Raw genomic sequence first — 9,492 nt, forward strand, 5'->3', positions numbered from 1 at the left:
ATTCACATTTTTGTACCATAGTTTGTAAACGCTATAACTTTTACCCAAACCATTTTTTTTCTACCCAAACATTTTTTTTTTATCAAAGACATGTAGAACTATAAATTTAGAGCAAAATTTCTATATGGATGTCGTTTTTTTTGCAAAATTTTACAACTGAAAGTGAAAAATGTCATTTTTTTGCAAAAAAATCGTTAAATTTCGATTAATAACAAAAAAAGTAAAAATGTCAGCAGCAATGAAATACCACCAAATGAAAGCTCTATTAGTGAGAAGAAAAGGAGGTAAAATTCATTTGGGTGGTAAGTTGCATGACCGAGCAATAAACGGTGAAAGTAGTGTAGGTCAGAAGTGTAAAAAGTGGCCTGGTCTTTCAGGGTGTTTAAGCACTGGGGGCTGAGGTGGTTAATTGGCACTGGCGTCACGAACATTTCTCATCATCACCTGCCCTTGCAGAGAGTCAGCTGTCTCAGGTTAGTGTCTATTGCACTACAACACCCAGGAACATTTCTAAACCTAACTTGAGTACGCTGCACGTGGTTTAGAGTTTTTTTTCTTTTCTGTTACGGCCTTCACCGAGCGGGAATATTTTTTAATATTTTAATAGCTCACACTTTTTGGGACATGGCGATATGTAATAGGTTTATTCTTTATTGTTTGTAAATTTTATATGTAAAACTGGGAAGGGGGCCATTTAAACTTTTAGTATTTTGGTGTTTTTTTTTTACTTTTTATTTAATAACCATTTCTTCCCTTAGGGACTAGAACCTGGATTTTTTCATCCCTTGTGCTATTCACCCTGATAGAGATCTGTGCACACAGCAGCAGGGAGCTGAACATGGCAGCCAGGGCTTCAGTAGTGTCCTGGCTGCCATGGTAACGATCTGAGCCCCAGCAGTGTAATCTGCCACTGCCCCCACTGGAGGGGATGGGACCCTGTGGTCACCATATAACAATGAAGGGGGGGGGGGGGGGCGACGACTTGTGGCCAGTGATAATGGAAGGGGGGGGGGAGGCTTTGGGGGGGGGGGGGAGCACTGCGCCACCAATGAATGTAATTAAAAAGAGGACCTTTCGTGGGTCCAAAGAATATGAACTTAATAGCAGGCTGCATAGAGCGGCGCCCAAGGATCTAAGGGCACTTACTATTATTCCTGGGCGCCGCTCCGATCGTCCTCTGTGGCCCCTGGTATTTTCAGCATTAGTGTGTCTCCTTCTTCCTGACAGCAGCGCTGTCCAATCAGAGCGCAGAGCTCAGAGCCAGGGAGAAAAAAAACTCCCTGGCTCTGAGCTCTGCGCTGTGATTGGACAGCGCTGCTGTCATGGAGACGGAGAGACACTGGCGTCTCCTCCTACTTGCACCAAATGTTAAGAAATTACCGGGGGCCACAGCGGGCGAACGGAGCGGCGCCCAGGAATAATAGTAAGTGCACTTAGAACCCTGGGCGCTGCTCTATGCAGCCTGCTACTAAGTTCATATTCTTTGGACCCACCAAAGGTCCTCTTTAACTCCTTCATACAATTTTCTGCAGCGGTATAACAGACCCTGCACCCGGCCTCAATAACAGGGCATGCGATCTGTGGCACCTGAGGGGTTAATTGCCGCGTATCGCATGCCCTGCGTGCCGGGTCAGTGATACCGCTGCCTATACTTATGTTTTACATTCATTGGTGGCGCAGTGGCGACAGCTCCTCCCCTCCTCCTCCCTGCTATCTCCCCATTGGTGGTAGTGGCGGCCGCGTCACAGTGGAGAGGGAGGGACTCCTTCCTTCTCCACTGTGCTGTGCTACTGAAGGGAACTTAGGCTGCGCAGGATCGCGGCGGGACAGTGACACACAGTGTGCAGGAGAGGAGGAGCGCTCTGAAGGATGGCCGGGGTCCGGACAACTGGCGGCCGCGGTCCGTATTTGGACCGCGGTCCGCCAGTTGAGTACCCCTGTTTTACAGGGTCAGCTCACCAGCAGGCCCTCGCCCATAATTTTTTCGATGCTCAGATCAGCAGCAGGCACTCGCCCCTAATGTTTTAGAGTCAGCTCTGCAGCAGACCCTCACCGCTGTTTTAGATGGTCAGCTAAGCAATAGGCCCTCACCAGTAATGTTTTAGAGGGTCACCAGCAGGCCATCAATCATAATTTTTTAAGGGTGTATGATGCCCTCCTTTATGTGTAATAAAGGTTGTATTGTAGTGCCGGTTCCTTGTAATTTTAGGCAGCCCTTTCACTTAGTGCATAGGCTTTATGAGTGTAGGAGTCCCACTACATGAACAATTGTACCACAATGTGAATGAGGCCCTCCTCTATGTGATATACAGGCTGTATCGGATTGCCTCTTCCTTGTAATTTTTGGCAGCACTTGCACTTTATATACAAGTAAATATACAGAAAAGAATGTTTCCTAACAATTTTTCCTCTAAAATCGATTTTATCTTCGGTTTTGTGCATATTATTGTCAGTCTGTAAAAGTGGTGTACTACTCAGACAACATCGTTCCCAGCAGCGACCTGGGAGTCCAAGATGCTTCCAGACATCCTCCCCGTGCTGATCCCGAACCATTTCAGTGGTGTTTCTGTAGTGTACGGGGACTGTAATACCCGTCACTACCAAAGTGTCACTTGGTGTGCTGTCGTCCCTCCTTAGTTATGGAGAAGTTGTTATATGTCAGTTTTATAAAATGTCATGTAATGCAATGCTGTGTGTTTCCCTGTTACTATGACACTTGCATGTACAGGCCTGCTAGGGGTGTCATTCCAGCTTCTAGTCATTAGAGGGAGCTAGGGAGCCCTAGTTTATATAAGGCCCAGTCAGGGAAGTAGAAGACAGACGGAGTCTAGTGTCTGTAATCTACAGTTGGAGATTAGACAATGTCAGAGACAAGTCCAGGCCTGAAGCCTGCTGTCCAGGAGAAGATTCCCTCCTGAATTCCCATATGCAGAAACAGGAATATCTTAGCTAAAGAGCCTGAGGAAGCCGAGAGAGACAGAGGCAAAGATCAGGAAAGCAAGAGGTACTAAAAATAACAGAGGAGGTACTTTCTAAAGCTATAGCCAAGGATATAAAGCCAGAACTAGGTTATTGGGCCTTGGTGAAGAATTGCTATATTCCAGGATCAGACAGAAATAGAGTGCAAGCTCCTGTACTGCAAGTCCTGTGTTCAACACTCTGTAATCACCTTGCTAAATCTGTAATTGCCTGCATCAACCGTATTGCAAAATCGACTGTATGCCAAGGAACTGCGATTCCAATATTGTCTCTGCATGAAAACTACTAAAGTTGGAGTTCTGTTTTAATACCACGTGTTCCTCAATTTATTCCTGCTATCCGCAAACGGCGTGCCACCGTTTAATTGGCACTGGCGTCACGAACAATTTGTACCATCACCTGCCTATGCAGAGAGTCAGCCGTCTCAGGTTAGTGTCATTGCACTACTACACCCAGAAACTCTATTACACACAACTTGAGTACGCTGCACCTCTCTTTTGGCGTCACGAACAGGATACGCACGCTTTCCAGTGCAAGAAGCGTGAACTTTGTGCCTTATACAGTTGCCCTGTGACCAAAGTGACAAATTACCTGTTTATTGAAAGTGGACTTTGTGGACTGAAAAATCTACCCAAAGTGTACCTAAAACCTCCAAAAAGCGCTGTGCAGTGTTGCGCTACCAAGAGGAAGAAAATCGCCACATTGGAGTGTGGTTTTGTGGACTTTTTACATTCCTGCTTGCTGTCAGTGAATAGACAGCGTTTCTTGCTAAAGATGGCCGCTGAGCTTGCTGAAATAGCTGCTGCGTCATCTTCATCCCGAAAAGGCGGGAAAAATTGGCGCCTTTCTGAGAAAATAGCGGGAAGGAGTTCAAGGTCAGGCGCCACTGCTTATCTGGACATTTGCATGTCTGCCAGCATGGACACCGCCCTCCATATACTGGAATACCTGGGGGGCGGCCTCCCAGTGCAATGGGAGGAGCTGGCTGATCTTTTTGGCGCCACCCTTTCGCTCTCCAGAGAAGGATCGAGCATGTTGGAAAGTGAACAGAGCGTTGCTGCAATGTCCGCACCTGAAATTGCAAAGATGTCTAATGTTGGTGTAGAGCCAGAGGAGGCTCCACCGGCCTACTCTCCGGGACCGGAGCAACCCGCCTGCCGCCCAAGGGGGAAAGAACCCGAGCCCTATTATGGCTCGTGGAGAGACTTTTTCCAACCATCTTTCAAATGGTCCTCCCTGATGGCGGAGATCCGAGAGGCCGCTATAAAGCGGAATACAAAGACCAAGATCTTCTATGAGGAACTAACTAAGACAATACATGAGAAGCATACGAACACCCAACCCCGCCTGGAAAGGAGAAAGGGAGTGGTGCTGTCATTTGACAAATCCCGTAGCTACGGGTTCATCCAAGACTATCTGACTGGCAGAGACCTCTATGTGAATCGAAGGTCTGTCAAAAGAGACTACCTCCCTTCTTACCAGCACAGCCTCCGTGAGGGAGAGGAAGTGGAGTACACCCCTGCCGAGAGCCTACGAGGCCCTTATGCGACGGCCGTGACCCGTCCCAAGCGAACATCTGAGGACTGGGAGGCAGAAGAAGAAGAAGACTACTCTGGCTGCGAGCTGGAACCTGAACGCTCTCCAGAGCCGGCCCATCACGCCTTCCAGGAGCGGAGCTCCTTCATTGGGCCTAACGTCTTCTGGCAGCCAACCGTGTTGGAGAAATGGGTGAGCCCCTATCCTTCCCCCGAGCTGCCTCGTCGGGAGAAGACCCTGCACGAGATGGGGAATTTAAAAGGACTTCAAAATACCTTCAAAAACATCCGGATGGGTCGGAGACCAGACACATCGCCAGAACCTGCAGAGGCCGAGTTCGCACCATCGGTGACTGTACCTGCGCCGGCGGTGCCAGCAGATGACAGCGACTCCGACACAGAGAGCATCGGTGAGCAGATTATCCGGCTGGAGGAGAAGTTGCGGGAGCTGCGCAAGATCGCGACTGCCAGGATCCAGACGCCGCCAAAGAAGGACGAGGTAAGGGTGCCTGTCTCCACCCGCAGACCACCTTCTGTTGCCACCGCTCCGTCAGTGCCCCAGACCGGACCCGCGATTGCTGTAAACTGCTGCACACAGCGCACCGGACCGCTTGCGGCGGCGGTACCCAGCACATTGCATCCTGCAGTGATCATGCCAGGACCGGCACGGTCCACCAGAGGGTTCACCCCTAGGCCTATGGGGCCAATACCTATTAGGGGCCCCTTTACCCTACAGCTGCCCCCTGACACTGTTATGTGGGCACACCCGCCTGTAGAAGAATACTACAGACGATACTTGCCAGCGGAGCCGAGTGGTTATGATATGCCACTGTAAATCAGCCTGCTAGGCCTTTGATTTATTTCACTGCAGAAGTTTGATGTTAACCCTTCCAGGACAGGAGTCCTATGTTTTTGGTCCTTTGTTGCGGCTGCCAGTTTGTCCACGGCTCAGTGGTAGGTGTTGACCACTGAAATCACAAGGTCAGCAAGGCCAAGTTTGTGTTCAGGATCTCCTGCCTGCTTTTGCTACCCCACGCCAAGTTGTGCCTGTTCCTTAGTTGCACCTTTTACCCTTCACCCCCTTTTCAGGTTGATCAGGGGTATTACAGCACTTGTCTTTGCTGTCCTTTTATTGTGCAACTTGATACTAAGGAACCGTGCCCGGAGACAGACTCAAAAGAACCTGAGCCTCTGAGATTTTTGCTCTTTTAAAAAGGAAATGTGCCCAGAGATGGACTCCACCGCATGAGAGCCTCTGTGATTTAATAAGAAATAACCTGGGTACGGACTCATGTTTGTTCTTTGAGCCTCCAAGAACTTTTATACCGTTTTATCTATTTTGCTGTTCTATCATGGACTTATTCATTGTCATGGACTATCCTGGTTATAATGTTACGCTGTGCCAGGTCAGCGCCCCCGTTCCATTCACTATCCTGAGGAGAAGAGAACGACGCCCCTTGTCACTACCCTTCACCTTTGCCAATTGGACCTGATGTGAATGTAAATGCAGATGAATTACATGTATGTATGCCTGCATGTCTCTTTTTTCTGTTTCAGGTAGAGATTCCAGTTGGGAGGGCCCTGATGGAGTACGAGGTCGTACTCAGCTTAAAGCAGTGGGGTATGTAGTGTACGGGGACTGTAATACCCGTCACTACCAAAGTGTCACTTGGTGTGCTGTCGTCCCTCCTTAGTTATGGAGAAGTTGGTATATGTCAGTTTTATAAAATGTCATGTAATGCAATGCTATGTGTTTCCCTGTTACTATGACACTTGCATGTACAGGCCTGCTAGGGGTGTCATTCCAGCTTCTAGTCATTAGAGGGAGCTAGGGAGCCCTAGTTTATATAAGGCCCAGTCAGGGAAGTAGAAGACAGACGGAGTCTAGTGTCTGTAATCTACAGTTGGAGATTAGACAATGTCAGAGACAAGTCCAGGCCTGAAGCCTGCTGTCCAGGAGAAGATTCCCTCCTGAATTCCCATATGCAGAAACAGGAATATCTTAGCTAAAGAGCCTGAGGAAGGAAGCAGCAGAGAGAGACCGAGGCAGAGTGCAGAGAAGCAAGAGGTACTCAAAATAACAGAGGAGGTACTTTCTAAAGCTATAGCCAAGGATATAAAGCCAGAACAAGGTTATTGGGCCTTGGTGAAGAATTGCTATATTCCAGGATCAGACAGAAATAGAGTGCAAGCTCCTGTACTGCAAGTCCTGTGTTTAACACTCTGTAATCACCTTGCTAAATCTGTAATTGCCTGCATCAACCGTATTGCAAAATCGACTGTATGCCAAGGAACTGCGATTCCAATATTGTCTCTGCATGAAAACTACTAAAGTTGGAGTTCTGTTTTAATACCACGTGTTCCTCAATTTATTCCTGCATCCGCAAACGGCGTGCCACCGTTTAATTGGCACTGGCGTCACAAACAATTTGTACCATCACCTGCCTATGCAGAGAGTCAGCCGTCTCAGGTTAGTGTCATTGCACTACTACACCCAGAAACTCTACTACACACAACTTGAGTACGCTGCATTTCCATCAATTTCTGACCTTTTCCTATGAACCAGTCACCCTCCCCTCTTCAGAGCAGGGGGTGCCTGGTTTAATGCTCTGGTTCTCCCATTGACTTCCATTGTGCTCGGGTGCTTGGTAGAGCACCGGAGCATCCCGAGGTGTTCGACCCGAACACCCGAGCATTTTGGTGCTTGATCAACACTAGTGTCTAGTCAATACTGAACTGCCCTACACTTTGTGAATGGTACAGTGACAAGCCCACACTACTTGAACATCATTAATCCAGTCCAGGCCTAATTTCATCTTCATGGATGACAATGCGCCAGCTCATCGAAGTCACATCATTAGGGAACGGCTGCTGGAGACTGGGGGATCTCAAATGGAGTGGCCTGCACTTTCTCCAGACATGAATCCCATTGAAAACCTATGGGATCAGCTGAGTCGTTGTGTAGAGGCTCCTAAGGCTCCATTCACACGTCCGCAAAATGGGTCCGCATCCTTTCCGCAATTTTGCGGAATGGGTGCGGACCCATTCATTCTCTATGGGGACGGAATGGATGCGGACAGCACACAGTGTGCTGTCCGCATCCGTATTTGCGGTGCGCGGCCCCGATTTTGGGTCCGCAGCTCCGCAAAAAGATAGAGCATGTCCTATTCTTGTCCGCAGCTTGCGGACAAGAATAGGCATTTCAATGGGGGTGCCGGGCTGGTGTGTTGCGTACCCGCAATTTGCGGGTCCGCAACACACCACGGACGTGTGAATGGAGCCTAAGGCCTCATGCACACGACCGTTGTGTGCATCCGTGGCCGTTGTGCCGTTTTCCGTTTTTTTTCGCGGACCCATTGACTTTCAATGGGTCCGTGGAAAAATCAGAAAATGCACCGTTTTGCAGCCGCATCCATGATCCGTGTTTCCTGTCCGTCAAAAAAATATGACCTGTCCTATTTTTTTGACGGACAACGGTTCACGGACCCATTCAAGTCAATGGGTCCGTGAAAGAACACAGATGCACACAAGATTGGCATCCGCGTCCATGGTCCGTGGCCGTAGGTTAATTTCATACAGACGGATCCGAAGATCCGTCTGCATAAAAGCTTTTTCAGAGATGAGTTTTCACTTTGTGAAAACTCATATCCGACAGTATATTCTAACACAGAGGCGTTCCCATGGTGATGGGGATGCTTCTTGTTAGAACATACTACGAACTGTGTACATGACTGCCCCCTGCTGCCTGGCAGCACCCGATCTCTTACAGGGGGCTGTGATCCGCACAATTAACCCCTCAGGTGCTGCACCTGAGGGGTAATTGTGCATATCATAGCCCCCTATAAGAGATCAGGGACTTCCAGGCAGCAGGGGGCAGACCCCCCTCCCTCCCCAGTTTTAATTTCATTGGTGGCCAGTGCGCCCCCCCCCCGGCCCCCCTCCCTCTATTGTAATATCATTGGTGGCCAGCGTGCAGCCTCCCCCGGCCCCCCCTCCCTCCCTCTATTGTATTATCATTGGTGGCCAGTGTGAGCCCCCCCCCGGCCCCCCCTCTATTGTATTAATATCATTGGTGGACAGTGTGCGGCCTCCCCTCTCCCCCCCCCCCCCGATCATTGGTGGCAGCGGAGATTCTGATCGGAGTCCCAGTTTAATCGCTCTGGGGCTCCGATCGGTAACCATGGCAACCAGGACGCTACTGCAGGCCTGGTTGCCATGGTTACTTAGCAATATTACAATATTAGAAGCATCATACTTACCTGCTGCGCTGTCTGTGACCGGCCGGGAGCTCCTCCTACTGGTAAGTGACAGATCATTAAGCAATGGCACACTGGCCACCAATGATATTCAAACTGGGGAGGGAGGGGGGTCTGCCCCCTGCTGTCTGGCAGCCCCTGATCTCTTATAGGGGGCTATGATATGCACAATTAACCCCTCAGGTGCAGCAGGGGGCAGTCATGTACACAGTTCGTAGTATATTCTAACTAGAAGCGTCCCCATCACTATGGGAACGCCTCTGTGTTAGAATATACTGTCGGATATGAGTTTCACGATCTAACTCATATCTGACAGTATATTCTAACATAGAGGCGTTCCCATGGTGATGGGGACGCTTCAAGTTAAAATATACCATCGGATTGGAGAAAACTCTGATCCGATGGTATAAGGGACTCCTGACTTTACATTGAAAGTCAATGGGGGACGGATCCGTTTAAAATTGCACCATATTGTGTCAACGTCAAACGGATCCGTCCCCATTGACTTGCATTGTAATTCAGGATGGATCCGTTTGGCTCCGCACGGCCAGGCGGACACAAAAACGACTTTTTTTTCATGTCCGTGGATCCTCCAAAAATCAAGGAAGACCCACGGACGAAAAAACGGTCACGGATCACGGACCAACGGTTTTGCGGACTGTGAAAAAATACGGTCGTGTGCATGAGGCCTAACTCTGTACCTCAGAACCTCAATGACCTGA

The sequence above is a fragment of the Bufo bufo genome, chromosome 1, assembly GCF_905171765.1.
Source record: "Bufo bufo chromosome 1, aBufBuf1.1, whole genome shotgun sequence".
NCBI lineage: Eukaryota > Metazoa > Chordata > Amphibia > Anura > Bufonidae > Bufo > Bufo bufo.